The sequence below is a fragment of the Cavia porcellus genome, unplaced genomic scaffold, assembly GCF_034190915.1.
Source record: "Cavia porcellus strain 051 isolate PalLab524CR breed Dunkin Hartley unplaced genomic scaffold, mCavPor4.1 scaffold_10, whole genome shotgun sequence".
In the NCBI taxonomy this organism is placed as follows: domain Eukaryota; kingdom Metazoa; phylum Chordata; class Mammalia; order Rodentia; family Caviidae; genus Cavia; species Cavia porcellus.
Window position 1 is genome coordinate 46,670,783 of NW_026947493.1, and position 6,655 is coordinate 46,677,437.

General features: G+C 49.4%; 1 protein-coding gene across 7 annotated transcripts in view; it reads right to left on the reverse strand.

Moving 5' to 3' along the window:
- Ncoa2 (nuclear receptor coactivator 2) overlaps window positions 1-5,964 on the reverse strand; it is a 278,129-nt gene extending 272,165 nt beyond the window's left edge. For 2 of the 7 annotated variants that reach the window (XM_023561717.2, XM_013143900.3), the window contains exon 1: window positions 5,134-5,273. The gene's annotated coding sequence lies outside the window, so the exon portion shown is untranslated. Of the gene's footprint in view, window positions 1-3,613; window positions 3,794-4,772; window positions 4,870-5,133; window positions 5,274-5,459; window positions 5,542-5,890 lie in introns of those variants that run through there. The other 5 variants (XM_063257434.1, XM_063257438.1, XM_063257437.1 and 2 more) reach the window with 5 other exon arrangements.
- Between the last annotated feature and the right edge of the window lie 691 nt (window positions 5,965-6,655).

A 6,655-nucleotide genomic window follows, 5' to 3' on the forward strand; every position in this document is an offset into this window, starting at 1 on the left:
TTAGTTGTTCATAACGTCTGCTCTTATGTAGACCGTCTTTATTACTAACAAGTATGATTCTATGTCTAAAGCTCTCCAAAAGCATCTAAGTAAAACACTCCCATACAGTGCTCGTTTATTTCTCTAGAAACTTCCAACCAAGGCACCCACAGAACACTGTCCTAGAATCAATTACTTCACAATTGTATTGTCATCAAAATCACCAAAAAACCTAAATGTGGTCAACAATCTTCATTTCATGATTAAACACACAAAAAAACTTTCGCCCAAAAAGCCAAAAGTAATTATGTTCTACCCACAGACCATCTAGTCTTTTAATTCCAGTGACCTTCAAAGCAGAGGTTTACCTTTAAGATTACCACTCTTTTTCATAACCAGTTTTATGATAGCTAGGAAAACTACCCAAACTTCTAAAATATCCACAGAAGTCACATTCTGTATCCTGTCTAGAAATTGATATGCATATCTTTATGTTGCCCAAACTGAAGATTTGTAATGCTACAATTGTATTTTACACCTTTTCTGACACTACTTTTTAATAAACTTCTGACAGTAATGACATGATAGTCTTCCTAAAATCTGCAACCCCTAAACCTTCCGAAAGGTCTTACAAACAGAAATAATAAATAAATATACAAACACTAAAAACATCATTTTACCTAGAAAAGCAAACCAAAAACACAAAATTATCTGGAGATAAAAATTATAAAGAGAAAAAAATGTTTAAAGGGTATAAAGAACTAAAGGTTTTGTATTGTTTTCTTTTACAAGGTTTTCATTTTTTGCATGTAAATATAGAATGATTTAGGGGTAGATGTGTAGGTCAGCAATAGAGCACCTACCTGTCATACTAAGGAAGCTATTCCTCCCACAAAAAAGAAGGTAAATATAGTATATTTGGCTAGGGAAAAAGTCCTTGGTTTGCTGATTTTATGATTTACTGCAATAAAAAAACCAATACCTTAATGCAGTAACTTACTTTTCTCTCTCCTATTCTCTTCATTTAAAATCAGCAAAGCATGTAATAACATAGTACCAAACAAAATCATAAACACAAAATATCAAAAAATTAAAATATATTCAATAGCTGTCTCACCATAACAACAAATAAACATTAAATGCACTTTAAAACATAATTTCAATCATGACACAAGAAAGGTCAAAATATCAAATAAAGACACAAGTAAACTGTAGAGAATTAATCTTCTAGAAAAATTGTTTTAAAAGACCATTTTTCTTTTTTCTACCCAATAGTCTAAGAAGGACTACTTAAAAGAGTTGCTTTTATATTTAATACAACAAAAACAATTTTTTCTAAGAAATCCAACTTGTCAACTTGCAGGTCACATTTCAACTTTAAGTGATTTGAAACAGGTAAGGTACTCAATCCTTACATATAGTGTGTAATGAGTCTTGCTCATAGATCCTTTATTCCACTGAGTAATGGAAAGCTTTAGCAAGTCGTAACTATAGAAAAAGCCAACCAAGGAGCATTACCCTTTCTGTCCATTCACATACCATAGACTAGATGCCTTGTACCCTTTACATTTTACACTGGTAGAAAAAGACTTTCCTAATACTAGCGACAGTCATCTAATTTATATTTAACCAATGAAGGATTAAAATTTTAAAAATACTAACTACTCAAAAAAATTAAATTCATAATTTGTGAGGTCATTTCTACCCTTTGCTTCAGTACCTGACATCTAAAAGTCAAAGAACTCTCTTTAAGACAGAAATTCCCAGGAGAAGGAAGACTCAGATCCAGTATGAGACAGCACACAATGGAATCAAAACTGATGGTGCACATCTTCTAGATGCACATTTTTCTAGATGCCTCCATATGGTTAAGAGGGGTTTTTTCCTCCTCTAGTCAGGCATTAAGACACTTGCTACTCTCTGCCACCAAGAATTTGAGAACATTTTCAAAGATTGGTTTAGAGAATGAAGGAAAAAAAATGCTCCTTAAGCATAAAACAGAGAAAGGCACGCATCATAGTGGCCTTCAGTAACTAAAACTATGGGGGAATTTGAAGGTTATCAAATTCGGTTTAATTTACAATGCTCCTTACTTCTATCAATCTAAATTAACATTGCTTTTCTTGTTTTGACCTTTATCACTAAAATAGTACCTCAAGGAGTATACCAAAATGCAATTTGTTTACATGAACACTTAAAATCATACTGGATTGGCAATTCACATTATGAATTTGAAAATGGTGTCTTGCAACAGAATACATTCCCTGAAACTGTATCTCTCACTTCTTCCTTCCTAATCCGGTATTAATAAAAGCTTGACTGAAAACCTAATACAGGTAACATAAATATTGTGCCATAAAATATCTTCTAAAAATCCCAAAACCCCAAGAAAATGAATGGATTCACCTTTCATCTAATGCTGCTCACTCTCTCAACTTTCAGAGATCCTATGGATGACAGTGGGGAAAAGCAGCCTTGCTGCTGTCAGGCGACCTCACCAACAAAGAACAGGGGCACACACACACAAGCAAACATACAGAAGAACGAGTGCATGGGCGCGCGCGCGCGCGCACACACACACACACACACACACACACACACACACAGCATTGTTAACAGCTGCTATCTTTTTAAAAGACTGCTATTCCACTGAGAAACCTGTGATCTTCACAGGGAATAAAAGCCATACCTCTCTGTTCCTAAAATTCAAGAGTTGATACAGTCGCTTGCCTGAACTCAACTGCCAGCCAAAGATGATGCCTCCTAACAGCGTGTAAACCAGAGAATTACCCACACGCTAAATTCAGCAGTGTTTAAGAAAACTAAACTTATTTTTAAGAATCTTTTGTGTGGGAGTAAGCTGGCAAACTACATTTTACTCAGGCTTTTTCCTCCCTCTACACAAATATTCTTTGACTATCTTTGCTCCTGAAATACGCCTAATGTTTCAGTGAAGCTTTGGTTCCTAACTTCATTTTCTTTATCCAAGACAGAACTAAAAGAAATTAAAAAAAAAAAAAAAAACAGCATACCATACAACCACAACTTTTTTTCGTCATATTCCAAATACTGAACTTTCAAACGCACTTGGGGAATTGGAGGTATAATTAAACAAGGCACCAGTGAAGCCAACCACAAACGATGATGCTTTGCATCCAATCAGTTGACTTAAGGCTACCTTATGCCTTCATTCTCAAGGTAGCCTTTCAAATTTCACTGTCTCAATGCTGGAGTAGCAGAGTGAAACTAACACGTAAGTAAACTGATAACATCTATGATCCTTCACGTAAAGCCCGCGCTGAGATCCAGGACCTGATTACAACACTTGGCATTTTTAGAACCAGGCTTCAAGAGTTACTGCCACATCCTGAAGTGTCTTTAAGACTTGGTCGGATCTAAGACACTGCCCCTTGCCGTATGAGAGCAATACATTATCTCGAGAATCTCTACGTGTCTTCCTAGGTCACAGCCCCTGTAAGTGACACTCCTCTAGCAAGGTGCGGGTGACAAGGGAAGAGCAAGAGTGGACAGACTCTAGGCGTCTCCATGACTCCCCCGCCCCGCGGACTTAGCTCCAACTGGTCCGGAAGAAACCCCGCCCCCTTCCTTTCTCAGGCCCCCACGATTGGCTTACCGACACCCGGCAGGTCAGCTCCCCGCCTTCGATTGGCTCACTGCCCCATCAGTCAAACACAGCAAGATTCGGGTCGGTGGGAGGGGAAGGCGTCGGAGGCGGTGGAGTGGGAGTGGGATTAGAGGACGAGGTGGCGGAGGAGGGCGTTCAGACTCGGTCTCTGGTTTAGGAAAGTTTCCCCTGCCAATGACGGACCAAGAAGGCGTCAGGCCCAGTCTAGCTCCTGGCCCGTGGAGGGGCTTGGGCCCTGATTCCCGCCCCTTAGTCCCGCAGGCCCCGGAAACCACTGGGGGGAGGGGGAAGAGGGAGGGACCAGCTAACCAAAGACCGACCCACCCCCGATCTCGGAAGAGGCGCCTCCGGGACTCCCCGGAGGGGCGGGGAGCGCAGCCCGCAGCGACGACCCCAGCCCCCTCCCCCAGTAAGCCCCAGGGACGCCAGAGAGGAGTGTCCCCGAGCTCGGGGCGTGACCGTCGCGAGCCGGCCCGGAGGGCTCCTCCTTCTTCCCGCCTGGGGCCCTGAGGGCCTGTCCCTTCAGGGGCGGGGAGCAGGGGAGAAAAAGGGGGCGCTGGCGAGCCAACCCGGAACCTCCCGGACCGCCTCCCGCCCCCGGCCCCGCGCGCCTCTTGCACACATGCCCGCACCCAGAAAGTTAAGTCAGGGGCGAGCCCAGCTCGGCGGCGCCGCGGTCCGGCCCCCGGCTCCCCACCCCCACAGCCACCGCCACAACCACAGCCACCGCCACCGGCCTGCTCGGCCCGAGCGCCGCCGCCCCGCCTGCCGCAGCGCCTTCCCGTCCGCCCGCGGCGCCCCTCGCCCCTCGCCCCCCGCCCGGGCGCTGACACGGGCCGGGCCGCCCGCCGCGGCTCCCCCTCCACGGCCCACCGGCCGGCGCGGACGCTCGGCTTCACCTTCACACACCCCTAGCACTCCCGGAGTCCGGCCGCCCCTCGTCCGCCTCCCACCCTAAGCTGCAGCCGCTCCGCGGTTCCATGAAATGAAAGAAGGCACCTTCCCGGGGTTCGTCTTGCCGGCTCTGCCGCGCTGCCCCGAGGGGGCCAGAGTCTCGGTCCACGCCGGGCTGCTCGGCGGGCTCTTGCTCCTCGGGGCGGGGGCCGCACCCGCGCCCCCGGCCTCCCCGCCGCGCCTCGGCGCTCACCTCTCGCCCGAGCCGCCGGCTGCAGCCTCCGCCCGCCGCTCGCTCCGGGACTCGGCTCCCGAGCTCGCTCTCGCCAGGCGCTGGAGCGCCTCCTTTCTCTCCCGGGGACTCCGCGTCTCCCCGCCGCTTCCCGCCCTCCCCACCCCCAAGCCCCAACTCCCCAGTTTCGCGGCGCCTCCGGGATGCAACTCCCGTGTTCCGCACACGCCAGGCAGCGGTGCCCGCACACACACAAAAAAAACAGCCTGCTCGGCGGCGCCGGGCTCCGCGCAGGAAGGGCAACCACGGCCGGGGGTGGGGACGCGGCGCCCCCTGCCCGCCCCCCCATCCGCCCCGCGGCCCCCGGGAAAGGCGCGGTTACCGGCTCGGGTCGGTCACGCCGTCAGGTGCCGGCTGCCGTCGGCGCTGACCTTCGCCGCCGAAGCTGTAGCTGAGGCTGCGGCCGCCATGTTCCCGTGCTAATAACTGCTGCCTGGTTGTTTATTTCAATGGAGATCCTCCCCCAACTCCCTCCTCCTCCTCACACTCCTCCTCCTCCTCCGCGTCTCCGCACTTGCCGAGAGACACAGACCGCGCGAGCCCGCGAGCAGGGGAGGGGGCTCACGAGCCAGGCGTCCCTCCCTCCGCGTCCCCGGCCGCGGCCGCAGTCAGCGCTGTCACTGAGGAAGGCGCGGGGCGGAAACTTGCCTCCCGCGCCCCTGCAGAGCGGGCCAAAGTGGACTGGGGCGCCTCCGGGGAGCGGACCCTGGCTGCGGGGTCCGCAGCATCTCCGTCGTCGGAGTCCTTCGGGAATGCAGCCTCGGGAGAGATGAAGAGCGAGGGGACAAGATGGGTGACTGTGGCAGAGGGAGGGCGACCTAGGGGTGACTGGAAGCGTAGGGAGAGTAAACAGAGGACTCCATGGGAGGGCAAAGGGCAGTGCCCAAAAAGAGAGCCTGCGAGTGGGACAGACTGCAGCCGCAGAGTGGAGGCAGTGAGCCTAAGGGCTGCAGACGGCAGGGACGATGCCTCTGGATGAAGATCGCGAAAAAGCAGCCAGCGCCAGTTTCGCGCAAAGAAGCCCCTCGCCCGCGCTCGGGCCGGGCCCCTCCGCCGGCAGCCTGCACCCCTCCGCGCACCTCACGTGCACAGTGGAGTCCAGCAGCGGCTCCCAGAGCGTCCCGCGCCGTCCAATCCCCCTCTGTTCCCACAGGGGTGCGCCTCCCCTGTTGCAGTGGTTATCTCAGAATGGAATGGAGGGGAGCGACTGTGGGAGGCGAGCTTAAAGGGCTGCCACCCAGCATTTCATGATAAAGCAAAAGCTGCACTCAGTGTGCAAAACCTGACCTGGTGGAGTGTTCTTGGCAGGCCATGGAATCGCAAGTTTTTTGTTGTTGTTTTATTTTGCTTTGTTTTTTGTTAGAAAAGCCACTCTCTAGACGTCCGCGGAGTACAGGGGAAACGCAAGAAACTGGCACCCAAAATGCTCGAACCCCCTCTTAAGTGTAGCTTTGGTTTTGGAAAAGCAAATTTCTTCCAGTTTAGATATAATTAGTTAAAAGAAATGAGCAACATTTGTTTAACAGCAGTTATCAAAATGTGAAAGCAACACATTTCCTTATTTTAAGTGTTGAAATGAGAAAGGTCACTTGCCACCGACAGTAGTGTTCAGTGAACACTTATTGTGTGTCTGGCACTGTGCTGAGTAAGTTATATACATTATTGGTTTTAGTCCCCAAGCTTTATGAAGTTAATTACCATTTTTATTCTTAAAGAAAAATACTGACGCTTTAAGGAATAACTTTCTTAGGGTTACACAGCCAGGAAGTTGGAGATTTGAGCCCGTCTAGCAAGCTTCAAAGCCCATGCTTTTAATCAGGTTTTTAACCTTCGACTTGTGGGAA